This window comes from Talpa occidentalis, unplaced genomic scaffold (genome assembly GCF_014898055.3).
Source record: "Talpa occidentalis isolate TD23 unplaced genomic scaffold, MPIMG_talOcc4v2.1 talOcc4.15, whole genome shotgun sequence".
Classification (NCBI taxonomy): domain Eukaryota; kingdom Metazoa; phylum Chordata; class Mammalia; order Eulipotyphla; family Talpidae; genus Talpa; species Talpa occidentalis.
In genome coordinates this window covers 36,563,772-36,584,646 of record NW_023601543.1, presented here as the reverse complement: position 1 = coordinate 36,584,646, position 20,875 = coordinate 36,563,772, and the positions used below count along the sequence as shown (strand labels likewise).

Below are 20,875 nucleotides of genomic sequence, written 5' to 3'. Positions count from 1 at the left end.
TTTTTTTTTTTAAATTGATGTAGCATTCACTTACAGCATAGTTTGTATTTTAGTGGTGTAGGATCTCCCCATTCAGGTGTTGTTGCCACATCAAATCCACCTTCCAAGTTCCCATACTCCACCATTATAGTCCACTCTGCTTCCTACCCAATTTGTTCATGCCCCTGCCACTTCCTCTCTCCCTCTGACAGCAAGGATCATTCTGATTATCTCACATTTTTGGAAGATTTTGAGAAGGCTGGGTGTTACATTATCTTTGAAGGTTTGGTAGAACTCACTAGTGGAATCTCATCCTAGAGTTTTGGTTTTAAGGAGTCTTTTGGGGAAACTAATCTACCTGGTCTTCTGTGGATGGGGGAAGTTACTGGGAAGGTGAGAGTGGTGAGTGTGGGCACAGCTGGTGCCTGTGTTAGTGCTGCTAGCCCTTCCTCTCTGTGCTTTAGAACCTTGTCTCTGCCTTCTGGAGGCTGAACTTTCAGTGAAGTCCCAGTGTTTCCCAATGCATCTCCACTATATGTACTCTGTCCCCATAGCTGCCTGCTCCCAGAGCAAGTACATAGTGTGAATCATGCCTTTCTGAGGTTTGCCTTTCTCACTTGGGGTCCTATCTATCTAGATCACCACAGCACTCTTGCCTGTATCTCCCTCAGATAAATTCACAAGGAGCTTTTCCCTCCCTCGGCATGGATACACACTTCAGTTTCCTCTCCATTGGAAGCTTGTCCTTCATTCATGTTTGGCTGTCCAGAGTTGAATTTCTTCAGCATATCCTCTGTTGTGTATGGTCAGCATTGTTTTCTGGTGTTTTCTCCAGTTTCTCCCCTCATCACAGGATTCTCTGAGTTAAGTGCCTCTCTGAAATTCTCTTAGTCCATTCTACCCAGAGCAAAGTAGTGCACTTACTCTGATGCCATCTTCCTGAAGTATGTTTTCAGGTTTATGTTTTCTCAGAAATTAGATTGTACTGTTTAAATAACATGGTTTCCTTTAATTTTTTTCTTAAAATATGATTTTTTAAATGATTATATTAAATATGTGGTACCGTTTCAATTAAATTTCAATTTGTTGTAGTTAGATCAATGCCATGATTTCTGTATGTTTGATATTGTAGTTTATCATTTAAAGGTAAATGCTATATTTTATAACTAATAAGGTATCATTCTTATGGGTTAATCAGACAAATAAAATGTATTGTAGGAATATTAGGTTTAGTAAGTTTAACAGAATTTTTTTGAGTATTTTAAAAATTTTTTTGCAAAATTTTTACCTGCTTTTGACATTTAAAAATACATTTGAAATTCCTTTTGCTATGAAGTTTAATAATTTTAGTCCTGGGATAATTTTTTTCTTTATACAATGTCAACAATGTGTCATATCCTTTTTGTAATATTACATTTTAGTACAGATTATATTAATTATGTCAAACTTTAAAATAATTTGATAAAGTAATACCTCAGTTATACATACACTTAAGATGACATCTTTGAAGCTACTTGTTTGGTTACATTATAGGAAAGTAATATATATGTATATAAAATAAATATATATATATTTATATGTATATGCATATACACATATACCTATATGTATATCTGTATATTCATTCAGACAAGTCAAAGAGGAAACCATTTCTTGTCTTAACTGAGTCACAAAAAGTTCAAAAATAGAAAGTTCCTTAAATGCAACATTGGCAGCAATCCATACTGCCAGGAAAGCTTTCAGAGTAAGGCCTCTCTTTGCTAGCCCTTACAAAACCTTACCATCAATTCTTGCTTAAGCCTTCTGAGGCAGAAGCTTGATCTGTTTTCTCCTCAGAAGCAAAGAAATTGTAAGTGGCAATCTTGAAAACCACAAATGAATAACATATTGTAAATGTGTTAATTTGAGACATATTTACAAAATCTATTCTTTATAAGTAAGAGAAATTCTGAACCACTGTTTTTTGAAAAAGTTCCCTACATACTACTCTAGGGAAAATCATAAGTTGGGGGTGGGAAGGTAACAAGTGATATATTTCTTCCTCAGGATAATAGTATGGAAAGAAATAGTCTAGCAAACACAATATTCTTTGGTGACATTACTTATATGAATGCAGGAACCATGAGATTAAAATCTGATGTTTATGATTATAACTATAGGTCACTCTCTTGTTTCTATTGATTCAACTGGTTCTTGTATGGGTAGTCACTTTTTCCCACACTCTGGACATATTCTTCAGAATTTGTAAAACAATAACCAACAAGCCCTTTTCCTTGGAGAGAGTAAGCTGCTTGTGTACCTGGGAACTGATATGTTACAACATATGTGAATCTTTTTCAGTTCCCCGTACTTCAAAGGAACTGACTTCTATCCATGTCCTTGGAGGTCTTTTGGCTTGGTTAATTACCCCAGTATTGCTTCCCTTATTCATTTAATTGGAATGATGTGTTTTAGTTGAATTCTGTTGCATTTAATGGAATGAATAGAAGACTATTAAGTAGATTTAGTTACAAAGTGAACTAAATTTCTAATTTATTATTTTAGTAGGAGAAAATGTTATAGGCGTTAAGGTAGAATAAATGATGCCTCCTGCATTGGTGTTTATTTTATTATTATATGGCACATGAACCTTCTCCAAGACAATGCATTATCTCCTTTAAATGTTGTTTTAAGTTAGAAAAACCAGTGTGTGTGTGTGTATATATAATAATTATTTAAAATAATTGGAAACTTGTAACTGGACTTGTAGTTATCAAGGTATATAAAATCCAGTAAAAGAGTTTATTCACAGTAACTAAATAGATTTCATAATAGAATGCTAACTCCCTTCCATTTTAAAAGATTTTTATGTACTGATATATATTCAGAATTAGTCTTGGATAGAAAACACACATACATATGTGTCATTTGAAATTTTTATTTATTTTTTTAATATTTATTTATGCATATAAGAGCTAGGGTACAGGCCAGAGATGTGGGGGGTGAGAGGATTCACCAGAGACAGAGTGGGGAACAGAACTGGCAGACTGACTGAAATACACTGTTGAGGGGAGCAGTAGGCGAGTCAGAAGAGGTCTGCTGTGACATGTGGATTGCTCCCTGGCTGGCCAGGAATCTAACTCTTGCTGCAGTAGCTGCAGATAGCTTCATAAGGTTGCCTCTTAACTCTTGCACCACCAGGTAGGCCCTATTTATATTTTTGTTAATTAACTAAATATCTTAGCTACATACTAGAGTTTTACATATTTCTCTTATGGGACTATTACTATCACAATTGCAGCTAATGATAAGAGATACAGAGTCCCCCCTATCATTAATATACACACAATAGAATACTACTCAATGATCACAAAAGATAAACTCATACAGTTCGTGGCAACATAGATGCAGCATGAAGGGATAAAGCTAAGTGAAATAAGTTAGAAGGAGAAAGTGTTGTCACTAATATGTAGAATATAAAGGAACTAAATTAATAGTCAGATGAAAACAAGCTTGAAAACTAACCCTTGACAGCTGACTACATAACTGAAGCACCAAGTGGGGAGGAGGTAAAAGAGGGGAAAGAAGAAAGAAGAAGGAAGCACAGTGGTCTATGGTGGTAGAATATGGATGATTTGGTGGTAGGTGCTCCATATTAATAATACCTTATTGGGTGTATCCTAATATCACTTCAATTAAAAATAAATACATTAATTTAAAAAATCCAGCATTTAGGCCTCCCCTGGTGGCACAGCGATTGAGCGCTGGGCTACAAAGCTGCCCGCAGCCTCTGCAGCGCTGGTTTGGTCCCCAGCCACCAGCGAGGGTCCCACATGGTGCGCAGACCTCTCCTGCCACGCCCACTGCTCCCCTCAGCAGTGTATTTCGTCAGTCTGCCTGTTCTGTTTCCCACGCTGGCTCTGGTGAATTCTCTCACCTTCCTGCGCTTCTGACTGTACCCAGTGCTTGTATAAATAAATAAATTAATCTTTAAAAATAAATAAATAATCCAGCATTTACCCTCTTATGGCTTATTTTCTACCCTCCCACAGTTTTAACTGGTTTCTTTTTGTTTAGCCCCTAGTAAAATAATAATATAATTATAAATAGATGCACACACACACAGCTACACATTCTCAAAATATAGTCCTTTCAAAATATTAAATGAAGTCATGAATTTCAGATTCATATGATATTTAATTACTCAGATGATAATGGAACATGCCATTTCATTATATTATTTTCTGATAAATTCATATATTTAAAAATATCTGTCATAAACCAGCATTAACTAACCATATCCAAATAACTCCCTTACTGTACCTTCTCTCTGCATTTATTTTGTACTATCAATATATATATTCACTTGCACCTACTTATAATCAATAACACTTTTATGCATGTGTGTCTGCTTTTGGCATTTATATTTTGGAGTCCTCTGGGAAAAGGGCCCTCTTGCCCCATTATTTGCTTTATGATGGTGTCATTTATATATGACAATGTGTGATTTGATGTAGATATTGACCTACCATCAATAACAACCTATTCTTCTCCAGCAGTGAGAATGAATTTGCATTAATCTGGTACTGTTTTGTGGCCATGCATTTTTAGATGTAATCAGAGAAAAAGAATGATGTCGACATCCTCCACTCAGAAATGAAATCTTTTGGTTTGATTTGAAGCATATTCATAAACTAGGGCAACAATGCATGATTTCTACAATGTTTGATTTTTCTATGCATAACGAATTAATGAAACTGAATGTTTACAACACTATATAATACCCTAAAAATCCATGAGTTTTGATTATAAAATAAATCCTAATCTGCTAGCACAAATCACATTGGACTTCGCACAGACCATGGTTTTTGTGTTTTAGTGTGAGGACCATGTTATTCACGAATAATTCATAAAGTCAATTCACACTATTATGTAAAATAATTTCATAACCAACCATCTATACAATTTTATTCCTAAACAACCCATTACAGTATGTGCAAGTATTTGGCAATACTTTTTATGAAGATCCCAAGAAATGGGTAGCAATAAATCATTGTCATGAAGTTTTCTCAGCATATGACAAAACAGTGAATAGTCTTTTAAGAGCAGTAAGAGAGAATTGTGATTGCATGAATTACTTTCAGAGTTGTTGCTGAAATTGCTTATGGCATGAGGGGTCCTTTACCCCACTAGGAAACTTTATACTGTTTTCCTTGGAATCTTAGTTATCTGCCAAACTCATGGCATAGGGTCTATTTTTACTATCAGTGATTATAACTTACAAAAAGAAAGTTTTCAAGCTGATGAAAACAGGTAAACAATCTTGTAGAGGTCATGTGCAGTTATTTGCATTACCTTTGGGACATTTGTTTTTCTTGATATTTTCTAACTGACCTTTAGATTTAAACATTTCTCTAGCTTACTAACAAATATGCATTTTAACATAATCATTTTACTGAAAATAGTTGACTCTTGAGAGTAATATAAATTGGAAATAGAATGCACTTTCTGAATTATGGGTATTAATAGCCATTTAAACAGCCTGTATTAAACTTATTAAAATCTTTGCAAAGCAGTCAACACTACTTAGAAAGTTAATATAAAGATAGGTGCAAATCAGTACTCTCAGAACATTTTGCAGTAGACTATGTAAAAGGCAATAATAATGAGGACCTTTCTTTATAATGCAGAAATGTGAACAGGACTTAAAATTGTGAGCACATCTCATAAGGCAGCATTATGAAAGTATTACTAAAGCAGGGTTGTTTAATATTGGTGTTTTCAATTTGTCCCCTTTAAGTTTCATATGCATAAATCATCTTGGAAGGGCCTCCCCTGGTGGCGCAGCGGTTGAGTGCTGGGTTGTCAGGCTGCCCGCAGCCTCTGTAGCACCAGTTCGATCCCCGGCCAATGGTGAGGGTCCCACAAAAATAAATAAACAAACAAACAAACAAATAAATAAATAAATAAATAATCTTGGAAGACCCTAGTATATTTTCACAGAGTAGAAAGTAGTAAATTCAATGCAATTATTTCTATACATTAGTTTTTTTAAAAAGTATCGACCAACAATTTGAATTAACATCAACCATATCCATGCCTCCTCAGTGGCGCAGCAGGTTGAGCCGAGAGTGCTGTGAAGCTGTTCCCAGTCTCTGCAGCGCAGGTTTGATTCCCAGCCAGCCAGGGAGAGTCCCACATGGTGCTGCGGCAGACCTCTCCTGTCTTTCCCGCTGCTCCTCTCAGCAGTGTATTTCAGTCCTTCTGCCTGTTCTGCTCCCTGCTCTGTCTCTGGTGAATTCTTTCACCCTCCTGTGCCTCTGGCCTGTACCCCAGTGCTTGTATAAATAAATAAATCTTAAAAAAACCAACCATATCCAAACTCATTTAGCTAATAAGTTGGTACTTCATAAGTACTAAGTGACATTGAATTCTTAATTAAACAATGTTAGCTTCAAAACACAATTTTAACCTAAGGCAGATCCAATATTACAGTCTCATAATAGAAGCAAACTGGATCTATTTATTCTATAATATTTATAAGAAAAATATAGGAACAACATACTGATGCAAATTTCTAATTTATTATTTTAGTAGGAGAAAATGTTACAGTCATCAAGGTAGAATAAATGATGGCTCCTGTGTTTGTATTTATTTTATTTCTTATTTCTTTTATACATTTTTTACATTATTCTTCATTTTTTTACAATGTATGCTTTCTCATCTTGGTTATAGTCCCTGTGAAAGTCCCACCACCAATTTACCCATGTACCATCACCATAGTCCCTTGTGCTCTTCCCACCCCTGTTTTGATCTTACTCCCATCTTCCCCTGTGTAGAATGTCTCTGGTTTATAGTTGCCTGTTGATTTTGATATTTACTTTATTAATCATAATTATTTTTAATGATCCCTTATTTGGATCCTCTACAATCCTCCTAAAATTGAAACCACCTGGTATTTTTCTTTTTCTTTCTGGCTTATTTCACTGAGCATGGTCCCTTCCAGCTCCATCCAAGTGGCTGCAAATGGCATGAGTTTATCTTTTTTGATTGCTGAGTAATATTCCATGGTGTATATTACCACATCTTCTTGATCCAGTCATCTATTTTGGGGCATTTGTGTTGTTTCCAAAGCTTAGCTATTGTAAATAGTGCTGCTATAAACATAGGGGTGCAGGTGCCCTTTTGAATTAATGTTTTTGTGTCCTTTGAGTAGATAATTAGGGGTGGAATTGCTGGATCATATGGAAGCTCAATTGTTACCATTTTGAGGAACCTCCAAACAGCTTTCCATAGTGGTTGGACCAGTTTGCATTCTCATGGGTGGTGTTGTAGAGTTCCTTTTTCTCCACATCCTTGCCAACAATAGTTTTTGCTAGTTTTTTTTTTTTTTTAATATGTGCCATTTTCACTGGTGTGAGATGGTTTCTCATTGTGGTCTTGATTTGTATTTCCCTGATTATGAGTGAGGTTGAACATTTTTTCATATGCCTATTGGCCATTTGCATTTCCTCTTTGGAGATGTGTCTTTTTAGCTCCTCTGCCCATTTGTTTTCACTGGGTTGTTTACTTTGTTTTTGTTGAATTTTGTCAGCTCTTTGTGGATCTTTGTGATTAGTCCCTTATCATTAGTATTGCGTGCAAAATTTTCTCCCAGTCAGTGGGATGTCTCTTTGTTTTGGTTAATGTCTTTTTTGCTGTACAGAAGCTTTTTAGTATGATCCAATCTAGCTGTTCATCTTTTCCTTCACTATCTTTGCTTTGGGTGATGTGTCTTTAAAGATGTTACTGAGGTGTATGTCATGTAGTGTTGTCTCTTTTGCTGTGCAGATGCTCTTTAATTTGATGTAGTCCCAGCTGTTTATCTTTGCCTTCACTATCACCGCTTTGAGTGATGTATCTGTAAAGATGTCTTTGATGTGCATATCATGTAGTATTTCGCCTCTATTTCCTTCTATGTATTTTATGGTTTCAGGTCTTATGTCTAGTTCTTTAATCCATTTTGAGTTGTTTTTTGTGCATGGTGTGAGGAAGTAGTCAAGTTTCATTTTTTTGCATGTAGCAGCCCAGTTTTCCCAGCACCATTTATTGAACAAACTTACTTTGTTCTATTGCATATTCTTTGCTCCTTTGTAGAAAATTACTGAAATTTTCTGTGGGTTTATTTCTGGGTTTTCTATTTGATTCCATTGGTCTGTGTGTCTGTTTTTGTTTCAGTATCATGCAGTTTTGATTATTATGGCTTTGTAGTATAGTTTGAAGTCTGGGCCTGTGTTTCCTCTGATTCCCTTTTTAGTCAGGAGAGCTCTGGCTATTTGGGTTTTTTGTGGTTCCATATGAATTTCATCAATATTTGTTCTATTTCTTTAAAGAATGTTGATGTGTTGGATTACATTAATTGATTTTTGGATGTGGAACCATCCTTGTGTCCCTGGAATAAGTCCTGCTTGGTCATGGTGAGCTATCTTATTTATGCATTGTTGGATTCTGTTGGCTAGGATTTTATTGAGGATTTTCGCATCAGTGTTCATTAGAGAGATTGGCCTGTATTTTTTTTTTTTTGGTGATGTCCTTGTTCAGTTATGCTATTAGTGTAATGTTGGCTTCATAAAATGTGTTTGTTATTATCCCTTCCTTCTCAATTTTTTGAAAGGGTTTGTGTAGTATAGGCACTAGTTTGTTTCTGAATGTTTGGTAGAATACATTTGTAAATACATCTTGTCCTAGGCTTTTGTTTGGGGGGAGGACTTTGATTACTGTTTCAATTTCGCTGCTTATAATTGGTCTGTTTAGGTGTTCTATTTCTTCTTGTCTAGCTTTGAATGATTGTAAAATGGTAGGAATTTGGCCTTCTAGATTGTTGAACTTGTTGGAATTTAACTGTTCATAGAAATCGCTGATTATTCATATGATTTCTGCTGTGTCTGTTGTGATGTCTCTTCTTTCAATTATGATCCTATTTATTTGTGCTTTTTCCTGTTTTTTTCTTTTGTGAGCCTGGCTAGAGGTTTGTCTATTTTGTTTATTTTTTCAAAGAACCAACTTTTGGTTTCATTGATCCTTAAGATTGTTTTCTTAACTTCTAGTTCATTTATTGCTGCTTTTATTTTTATTATTTCTTTTATTTTCTACTGGCTTTTGGCTTTTTTGCTGTTCTTTTTCCAGTTCTTTAAGGTGGGAGATTAGGTTGTTCCTTTGAGTTCTTTCTTGTTTCTTGATGTGAATCTATATTGCTATATAATATCCTCTTATAACTGCTTTTGCTGTGTCCCATATGTTCTGGAGATTTGGGTCCTCATTATCATTCATTTCAAGGTATTTTTTAATTTCTTCTTTGATCCCCTCATTGATTCAAAGATCTTCCAGTAGTGTGGGTTTCAGACTCCATGAGATACAAGGGTTCCTTGCCTTCTTTTCATGGTTTATTTCTAGTTTGATGTCTTCATGGTCAGAGAAGATAGTTGGTATGATTTTGATCTTAGTGTATCTGTTGATGTTTATCCCCGTATGTGATCAATTGTGGAGAATGATCCATGTGCACTTGAGAAAAATGTGTACTCATTTTTTTGGGGGGTACAGTGTTCTATAGATATCTGTTAACACTATGAGGTCTAGGCCATTTTTTAGGGCTTTAGTGGACTTGCTTTTTTTTTTAATTAATTAATTAATTTATTTATTTATATAAGCACTGGGTACAGTCAGAAGCGCGGTAGGGTGAGAGAATTCACCAGAGCCAGAGTGGGGAGCAGAGCAGGCAGAAGGACCAAAGTACACTGCTGAGGGGAGCAGCGGGCAGCAGGAGAGATCTGCGCACCATGTGGGACCCTCCTCTGGTGGCCAGGGAGCAGCCATGGATCAAACCAGCGCTGCAGAGGCTGCTGGCAGCTTTGCAGCCCAGCGCTCGACCACTGCGCCACTGGGGAAGCCCTACACTTTCTTATTTTTTGTCTTGATCTATCCATTGTTGAGAGTGGTGTGTTGAAGTCTCCTACTACATATGTATTTTCTCTACTGTCTGTTCTCAGAGATGATAATACGTGTCTGATATATTTTGGTGCTCTTTCATTAGCTGAGTATATGTTGGTGAGTGTTATGTCTTCTTGAATATTGTCCCCTCAATCATAATGTAGTGACTGTCTGGGTTTCTTTTTACCTTTTTTTAGCTTGAAGTCTATTTTATCTGATATAAGTATAGCTGTTCCTGTCTTCTTTTTTGGTCCATTTGCTTGTAGGATTGTTTTCCATCCCTTTCCTTTCAGTCTATTTTTATCTTTTGTAGTTAAATATGTTTCCTGAAGACAGCAAAAGTTTGGGTCCTGTTTCTTACTCCTTCCTGTGACTGTGTCTTTTTATTGATGAGTTTAGTCCATTTACATTTAGAGTTAATATTGACATGTTGGCATCTGTATTTGTCATTTTATTTGTCTTTTTGTGATTGTTTTTTTCCTTGTCTTGTTTTGTTCTGCTTATTTATCCTTCTGTTGGTTTTGGCTTTAGGTCTTCTTGTAGTATTTTTTGGAGTCGGGACTTAGTCATAATGAAATTCTGGAGTTTCTGCTTGTCTGAGAAATTCCTTACTATTTCTTCATGGAGGAAGGAAAGCTTTGAAGGATATAGTATTCTTGGTTGGCATTTGTTGTCTTGAGTTTGTTGAATATGTCCTTCCACTCTCTTCTTGACAATAGTGTTTCTTCAGAGAATTCTGATGTCAGCCTGATTGATTTTCCTTTATATATTATCTGTTTCTTCCCTCGTCAGCTTCATTATTTTTTCCTTGCCTTGTATTCTTGGGAACTTTACTATTATGTGTCTTGCTGTATTTTTCCTTTCATCATGGAAGTTTGGTGTTCTTCTTGCTTCTTGTATGTCTATTTCCAGCTCCTTTTTCATGTTTGAGAAGTTCTCTTCAATTATTTCTTCTTTTTTTTTTTTAAGATTTATTTATTTATTTATATAAGCACTGAGTACAGTCAGAAGTGCGGGAGGGTGAGAGAATTCACCAGAGCCAGAGCGGGGAATAGAACAGGCAGACTGACCAAAGACACTGCTGAGGGGAGCAGTGGGCGTGGCAGGAGAAGTCTGCACGCCATATGGGACCCTAGCTGGCGGCCGGGGATCGAACCGGCACTGCAGAGGCTGTGGGCAGCTTTGCAGCCCAGCACTCAACCACTGCACCACCAGGGGAGGCCCTCTTCAATTATTTCCTGGAATATTTTCTCTGTTCCTATATCTCTCTCCTTTCCTTCTAGGATTCCTATTACTCTTATATTTCCTTTCCTCGTGGAGTGAGATAGTTCTCTTTTTCCTTTGTACTTCTCTTTCCTTTTCTGTTTTAGTTCTTTTTATTTCTGTATCTTTGAGAGTACTGATTTGTTCTTCCATTTTATCTATTCTGTTTTCATTGCTTTCCCCAGAGTTCTTTAACTCAGCCATTAATCTTTTTATCGCCTGTGTTTCTTTCACATTCCTCTTTAGGGACTCAGTTTCATTCTTCTGATCCTTGATTATATTTTCTCATATCATTCTTTTCCTTTTCATCTTCTTTTAGTTTATTAATAATGGCAATTTTAAATTTTCTATCTGGCTTGCTGAGAAATTCTTCCAGGTCATTGTTGTTGTGTTCTGGTAGTTGGTTTTCTTTTTGTTTTGTGTCCTTCCCCTGAGGGCTTGCTTCTTTGCTTGTATTTTTCTTCTCCCTGATGTTTATTTTCTAATTTGTTCTATGCATTGGGACACTGTGCTACTGGTTTTGGCAGGCATCTCTTTGGAGTGCTTCTTTTGGGATGTTGGGAACTGTTGGCAAGACCAAGTTCAGGACTATTAAAACAAAACTCCACAAGGGTAGTGATATTGTGGATATGTTGGTAGGTGCTGTCTCTGAGGATCCCCTCCCTCTGCATATACTCAGTTCCACAAGACCTTGGTGTCCCTAGCTTGGTTTGCAGTCATACCTCTCTTGGTTCCCAAAAGGGATTGTGCGGTCCCTGTATTCCAAGAATGGGCAGAGGCTATGCTTTCCTGGTGTCCGCAGTTCCCTTTGATGGCGAACCCGTGCTCCAGTTCAACTCAGTACCAAAGCACAGGTGGGTGGGTGCCAGAGGTCTGCAGCAGCTTTGCTCACTTGCACCTCCCTACTGAGCCCGTTTTGGGGCCCTCCTTCTCTTCAATCCTGAGGGTGGTTGTGTGGGTCCCTGGTTTACACCAATAGTGCAGGGGCCAAGCCTTCCTGGTGTCTGTGGTTTATCTTGATAGTGGGCCATCCCTCTCTCTGATCTAGAGTGTGGTTGTGGGGGTCCCTGGCTTCCCCCGATGGTTCAGGGACCATGCCTTCCTGGTGTCCATGCTTTGTTGCTGTTTATTATATGATACATGAACTTCCATCAAGGCAATGCATTATCCCATTTAATTGATGTTTTAAGTTAGAAAACCAGTGTGTGAGAGTGTATAATAATTATTTAAAATAATCGGAAACTTGTAACTGGACATGTAGTTATCAAGGTATATAAAATCTAATAAAAGTGTTCAGTCACACTAACAATAAATGGATTCATACTATAAGACTAACCCCTTATGATTTAAAGCATTTTTATGCACTTCTATATATTCAAAATTAGTCTGGGAAAGAAAACACACATACATATGTGTCATTTGAAACTTTATATTTTATTAATTAATTTAACTGAGGTCTTGGCCACATACTAGAATTTTACATATTTCTCTTATGGGAATTTTATTATTGCAACTGCTGCTAATAATAAGAGATGCAGATGTCTGCCTATTATTAATATGAGGGTAAAAATAAAAGCACTAAATAAACAAGAAGGGAAGTTGGTTATTTTCAAATTTAATTTTTTTTAAAGATTCATTTATTTATGCATACAAGAACAGGGGTACAGGCCAGAGGTGCAGGGAGTGAGAGGATTCATCAGAGACAGAATGGGAAACAGAACAGGCAGATTGACTGAAATACACTGCTGAGGGGAGCCTTCGGTGAGACAGGAGAGGTCTGCTGCGCCATGTGGGTTGCTCCATGGCTGGCCAGGGGATCGAACTTGTGCTGCAAATGTTGCGGTTAGCTTCATAGGTTGCATCTTAACCCCTTGTGCCACCTGGGAGGCCCAGAAGTTGGTTATTTTCAAAAAGCCTAGGACACTGCCAGGTAATGATTTATGCATAAAATAGTTAACAGTGTCTTGTAACAATGGGGTGGCAGATAGAAAAAAGGCAGAATATTGAGTAACATAACTTTTATCTGATGAATGACAGTATATGTTTGTTTTGCTTTTTTAAGGAAGGTCATGTTTTCCTTGGTTAAAATAAATCAAAATCATGTTGTTTCTGCAAAGACCCAGATAAACAGTGCTGGTATGCAGCTTCCAGTAACCTAATCTGGCTGAGGCTGGACTATTGATAAAAGCTCGATAGCTGACAATTCATAACTAAGAAGACTGTTAACACCTGAAGTGCAGGTATTCTGTGTGGTTGGTTGAAATAAGATCCATGTGCACTAGATGACAGTGTTTGTTCTATGACCCCAGTTGTTCAACTGGTATTAGATAACACAAAGTTAATTTCAGGAGATTTCCCACCTAGTCAGCAAAGCTATAGTTGTATATTCTCACAATAGGCAATTTAAACCTGAAAATCTTCTTCTATGAAAGAATCCATGAAGACAGAATATAGGAAGCAATATGATTTTGTAGTATTCCTTGAAAAACTAAATCAGCCTCAAATAAGAGATAGCTTACTGGTCTGCGATATGACTACAAATCTCCTGTATTCATATACCCCAAATCAACCCATTCATGTTTGTTAGGACTGTTATGTTACATCTAGTGTTATGGAAAATATAGACTGAGCCCAGTTCTGTCTATTTTGGAGGATACTGCCTCAGTATTGAACACTGCTCTAGATATTTTATAGCTCAAGGCTATGGTATCATACCACCCTTAATACCAGCCTCCCAGAATTTTCTGGAAATCATTTAAATGGGTGTACTAGATATTCACTAATAACAATAGAAGACAGAGCACTAAGCTGTAGTGTTAAATAGCCTTATTAAAAAATGGGTTTACCATAAATTTCAATATGAGAATTACCATTTGTTTGAAAATAAGAATTCCCTGAAATGGATTCAGTACCGAAGCTATACTGAGCATTAATAACATTTTCTTTGGTAGAAAAATGCTTAAGAACTTTGATCCTTTCCCTTTGGCACACCACTGAAAGACTCAGTATATACATGGGCATCTGTCCTATCTTTTGTTACCAGTATTATAAGAATAAACCATACCCAGTGCCTTACTTCTGCTGAGGTATTCCTGATGCCAATATCCACAGCAGAGTATCAAGAGCCACCAAGACATGGGAAAAATCAGACAAAATTACATGAGTTCCCACTCAATTGTCACAGAGTATCAATTGAATATGAGTTCTCCTCTGAATCTTATTTGTTCTCAGTTCTCCCCTGAGGCTTATTTGTGCCAACAATTACTTTTTCAAAGCCTGTGGCAATGATGGGTTTTAAGTATGGCTCCACCCCTTCCACATCATCCATATCAACAAGATGTTGATCTGTGCTGGGGCTTAAAACTCTATATAGGTATGCAAACTACCTTTGGAAAGTTCCAGGGACATAGTAGCCGAAGTTTGCATTGGCCAAGTCATCATGGCCATAAGTATCAAGCAGTAGAACAATGAGCATGTGATTGAGTCCACATGTAGTGCCAGTTTCTGACTGCCAGAAGATCCATATCTCTAAGAAGTGGGGCTTTACCCAATTTAATATGGATAAGTTTGAAGACATAGTTAAAAAGAAACTCATCTGAATTTGCTGTAGGTCAAGTATAGCCCTAGTAGTGGACAAATGGAAGACTGAACTGGTGAGAACCAACAATGCTTCTTCCTCCTTGGCCACACTGCTATAAATCCTACTTCCTGTCTGAAAAATAATTTTGTAGTATTATTGAAGTTAGCATTATAACATCAATTAAAAGTAAGTGACATAGGACATCAGCCTGTGTGTATGTGCTGGGGTATCTCATTCTCTGACCTATGACATTTTATACCTTAAGAATCCTGTCATTTTATTTAGTCATTACTTTCTCCCAGGAAATAGAATGTATGATATTCCATGCTGAGTTTTTATTTTAGAGATTTTTTATTGATTTGATCTGTGCTATTATTTTTGTATTTATAAATTTTGTATTGCTTATAAATTATAATTTTTCATGTTGAACTCGTGTGTCTTAATTTGCTGATGACAGTAAGTGTTCACCTTAATGCATTTCCCAACTATTTCATATGATCTTGGGAAACTGGAGTAATAAAAGTTGAAAGCAGACAAGCTACAGATATGTTTATTTCAAGGGGTAAGAACAAATTGTGAGCACTTACTGTTTTTCAAATATGTGACTAGAAATTTTTTTTCAAAGATTTATTTATGCATACAAGAATGGGGTATATGCCAGAGCTGTGGGGGGTAAGAGGATTCACCAGAGACAGAGTGGGGAGCAGAACAGGCAGATCTACTGAAATACACTGCTGAGGGGAGCCTTCGGTGAGACAGGAGAGTTCTGCTGCGCCATATGTGAGTTAACTCCCTTGCTGGGTATCGAACTCATGCTGCAGTGGCTGGTGATCGATTGCTAGCACTGAGACTTTAACCCCTGTGCCACTAGGAAGCCCCTGTGACTAGAATTTTTTTTTTTAAATCTTGATAGGAGAGATGGTAGATACTATGAATTATCAAATAATACTGTGGAGACAAAATCGCCATGCTGGACATTTATTGTGAAGCTATAAACATGATGCTGGACTTTTAATTTCGATCTTACAAGAGATTTGAGATCATATAACTATTTTTGAATTTATAGAGAAATAGTTTTCTCTATATATACTTTGTCTAAGAGAGCTCATACATCGATTCAAAATTTGATTGTGCTCCCAGTGTGTATGATTTGGGGTTATCTTTGCATTTATCATATTTGCCTAGTTTCTAATTTGCAATATCTCTTGCATAGTTTCTATATTTCCATTGTTGTTATTTTAATTCATGTTTACTCCATTTGGCTGCTTCCCTTGTTAAAGGAACTGATTGGTTCAACAAAAAGAGTTCAGTGGCCTTATTAAAAATTCAGTATAGCTAAAGGGAGTAAGACAAAGAACAAAATTAAGGAAATTAGGAGAACATTTAAGGGAGGAAAAAGTTTTATTTCACCCTCTTAGGGTCTCTGACTGGGTCTGCCTGTTCTGCTCCCCACTCTGTCTCTGGTGAGTCTTCACATACCCCTACCTGCATTTCTGGCTCACATCTCAGCTCTTGTATGCATAAATAAATAAAAAACAAATCTTAAAATAAATGACAAGTTTATGAAGAATTGATAAGACAAAGAGGTTTAGGCAAGGCATAGTAAATGCTGAAGAAGTAACTGGGAAGATAAAGATTAGTTTAAAAAGATTTGTATACACAGCTATCTTATCATTTTCCTGTTTTTTGTGAACAGAACATTTTCTTTTCCCATTTACATGGGAGTCTTATGATCTGTGTTAGGGAAGAAGTGTGTGTGCAGGGAGGTTAGAGTGACCTTTTTGCATTTGCTATTTTCTCAAACTCTCTGAGCTTAAGGTATTCAATATGCCGGCATGCTATACTTGGGGGTAGGTATCCTGAACCCACTCAAGAGCAAACTTTAAATGGCCAATACATTTTATTCATTGTGGCTAAGGACGCAAGTAAGTCTAACCAAGGAGTGTTATTCCCAAATTAAAGTAGAATGACTCTTTTTTTTTTTTTGCAGGTACTTCCTAATATTTATTTTTTGTATCAGGACAAACTCAACTGATAACTGCTACATTTTTGATGTTTTTTTTTTTTTTTTTTTTTAATATTTTATTATTATTTTTTTTTTTTTTTATAGAGGCATGTTTTATTTATTTATTTATTTGTTTGTTCATTTGTTTTGTTTATACATGCACTGGGTACAGTCAGAAGCGCGGGAGGGTGAGAGAATTCACCAGAGCCAGAGCGGGGAGCAGAACAGGCAGAAGGACCGAAGTACACTGCTGAGGGGAGCAGCGGGTGGCAGGAGAGGTCTGCGCACCATGTGGGACCCTCCTCCGGTGGCCGGGGAGCAGCCGGGAATCGAACCGGCGCCGCAGAGGCTGCGGGCAGCTTCGCAACCCAGCGCTCTACCGCTGCGCCACCGGGGAGGCCCGATAACTGCTACATTTTTGAAGTAGATTTGTATATATCTGTTCTTAATTAGTATGGATACAATCTATAGTAATAAATTGCAACATGATAGGGTTCTGCATCTATGCTAAGCAACTATTTTATTTATTGGTAAATGGGAAGAAGAAAGAAAGTATATTTTTGGATAGCTTCAATGTTCTTATTATCTAAAATCTCCCTTGCCTTGATGACGAAATCCAGAATTAATAGTTATATGTATATAAATCCTCACTGGCATTGATTTCACTTCTGAATATACACATTGATATTTTTCATAATTTTTTTTTGTTCCTGTCCTCAGGAAAATATTTCAATTTTTAATCACAGTGGTTTCTTACTAACCAGGATTATTAATGGCAACAAGCCTGAAATTTTGCTCCTGATCCACATTTTTTCCCCATTAGAAGGTATGATCAACTACATGCTCAGCAATGACCTGCTGAAAGTGGCACATATATGCACTCTGATTAATTACCAACATTCTAATTTTTCTTTTCTTTTTAATGGGTTGGTTTATTTCACTCTACAAACAACTGCTTCATCTTTTCAATTACCATTTGCAGATAAAGTAAAATATTACTATGAAATAATAGTATAAAATTAAAGCACCTAGTCAATTAAATGAATCAAATTTTGCGATGTGCATGTATATGTGTATTTACTCAAATAACTCTGAATTTTTTCCCCCACTCATCCAATGACTGTTATACTCTCAACTCACTTTCATTTTACATCCAGTAATGCTACTCTTATTGCACATTATTTCACAGGGGTTTGTTTGCAAATGAAGTCAAAATCAAATTGTCAAATTAAATTGTTATTGTCGATTTTTGTTTTAATTGTCCCAATTGAAAAGAAAGTCCTTACAATTTTGAAGACCAAAGTTACTTCAGCAATTAAAACATGCTTTTTATAGAAAGTATTTATTTGTTCTGAAAAGCATACAAATTCCTAAATATATATGTCCTAAAATATATAAATGTGTATTTTTTAGTAGAAGTAATGTTTCTAGTTTTTTTCTGAAAATGAGTGCAAGACAGATTGAATGTAGTAGAAGACTACTATCCCTTTCTTGGAACTTTATATTGCATTGGAGTCCTATGAAAGTTTTATCTGTCATGTACAGATTTATTATTATTGTTTTTTGTTATAGTGCTTTAAATGGTTTGTATCATTGTGGAAGAGAAAAAAAAATGAGTATGTTTGTTTAATTTGTCTAAAATAAGTGACAACAGTTCCCAAGTTGTTTACTTTGGGCTCATTAAAGATTTTGGCTATTCATTGTTTGATGGCTATGTTTTTTTACATCATTGTTCATTTTTAAACAATATTTGCTTCCCCCCACCTCAGGTATAGTCCCCATAGAGTTTCCCTCACCAATGCACCCCTGCACCATCACCTCAGTCCCCTGTGCTCCTCCCTCCCTCCCTCTGATCCCTCTCCCGCCTCCTCCCCTGCATTATGTCTCTGGTTTATAATTGTCCATTTTTACTTTGTTGTGTTTTGTACTGTTATTATTTTTTTACACTGATGTCATATTTGGTTCCCCTATATTCTTGCTATGAGTAAAACCGTGCAATATTTTTCTTTTTCCTTCTGGGTTATTTCACTGAGCATAATTCCTTCTAGTTCCATCCACGTGGCTGTGAATGGCATGAGTTTATCTTTTTTGATTGCTGAATAATATTCCATTGTGAAAATATGCCATATCTTCTTGATACAGTCATCTACTTTTGGGCATTTGGGTTGTTTCCATATCTTACCTTTTGCGAATAGTGCTACAATAAGCATAGGGGTGCAAATATCCTTTTGAATGAATGTTTTTGTGTAGAATATATTTTATGGTTTCAGGTCTTACATCCAGTTCTTTTATCCATTTTGAGTTGATTTTTGTGCAGGGTGAAAGGTAGTGGTCTAGTTTCATTTTTCTGCACATGATAGTCCGGTTTTCCCATCACCATTTATTGAACAAACTGTCCGTGTTCCATGAAAATTTTTTAAAGATATTTAGCCAAGGTTAAGAGTGCTTGTGCACACAAATATATGCATAATCTCCATAATATTTTTCCAGTTTTAACAGAAAGAGACATTAAAATATTATGTAAAATAAGCCAGAAATTATCAAAACAATTACTGTGACAGATCATATTCTGAAATAACACATTTGGACTTGTTGGGGTTTTTTTTTTGACATCTACAGTGAAGACCCAAAATAAAATTGTTCTTTTTAGTTTGATTGCCAGTTATCTTGTGCTAAAATTATTAGTGAACATTAAATTTCCTTCATTTTTGTCTATGTATCTATAACACTTTGTAATGAATCGTTAGTTTTTTGGAATTGTACTTGTTAGTTGAGAAGAACTGTTGTATTTCTTTTGTTCAGTCATCAAGTAGCAATTACTCTCAACTCTCCTTACCACTATACTGTGAAAGAAAATTCATTTAACTTCTCTACTGCCCACCAGAATCAGACAGTATAACATACAGCTTGTTTAGGAATAAAGGAAATGTGTGTGAGTGATACGTGCTAATGTCTCTGTTTGCCTCATTGCATTTAAAGAACTTATTACTCTAGTCACAGCATGTAAACTTTGTTGTCACTTAGTTTCATTTCCAGGATTTACAGATTAGGAATGTGATCTTTTAGAGTAAATTCATTTTAACAAAATCCCACCAAACTACAAGTTATTGGATGTCCTGTGGAGTATGTGATAGAATTTTAACTATACCTTAGAAAAGTGAACAGTATATTTTTCTTGTGCAAGTTAACATTGTCTTGTAAATTTGACTGGTTATGTCACTAAGAAGGCAACTTTAGGAAGTCTCAACATGATTATATTCATAATTTCAAACATATTTAAATTATGACTAACTTTTAAATACATTTAAATTATGACTAGCGTTTCCTTGAATATCCAGAATGTTCTTGCCTATCTCTTCCCCTTTCTTTATGATAGATTTAAGAGTATTTTCATTTTCACTCACAATTTCTGTAAGTTTTACTTTCGTCATTGCTGTGATGGAAGACCATACTTTTCTAACTATTTGCACAGGAGGGTGGGGTGGAAAGCAGTTTTTGTTCTGTAACCTATTGAGCATTTTAACAGACTTGGACATTAGCTATTTTGATTACCTCTAAAGTAATTTTGAGAATTTAAGTCAGTTATTTTTATGAAAAAAGAGCTTTCATCCTTTGAGAGAGGAGTTTTACTTTAACTCTTGCCCCCAAGAGATTTTCATATATAACTCAGGCATTTATATTTGGTCATAAATATGTAAGAGTATTTTGTTTTTATATAGCATAACCAAATAGAAGAATGTACTTTTCTTCCTTTGTAAGGAAGCCCTAAAAACTGTGTGAGTAACGAGAAACAGCCACCTGATGGGGAGAATAAATACAGACAGATAAAAGCAAATAACAGTGTGTAGAGAAAGATGGAATGTCTTTGGTGTTTTCTAAAGTAATTGTAATCTATCTCAACAGTGAAGTCAAAATCACTGAAAGGCAGAACGAGAAATTGAGATATTCAACCTTTCTATGAATCAGGTGAAATAAGTGGTCAGTGAATGCCATGCTTCATAGCTATATACACAAATGCCTGGAAATGGAGGTATTAAATCTAATAGATATTTTAAATTGCTCAGAGATAGTTCATACGTTAATCTACCATGATGAATAGTTTC

General features: G+C 36.0%; 1 protein-coding gene and 1 pseudogene across 1 annotated transcript in view; both read left to right on the top strand.

Moving 5' to 3' along the window:
• LOC119245581 (protein diaphanous homolog 2) overlaps window positions 1-20,875 on the top strand; it is a 711,837-nt gene that overhangs the window by 387,695 nt on the left and 303,267 nt on the right. The window lies entirely within an intron of this gene.
• On the top strand, window positions 14,201-14,786 carry LOC119246037 (60S ribosomal protein L10-like; annotated as a pseudogene).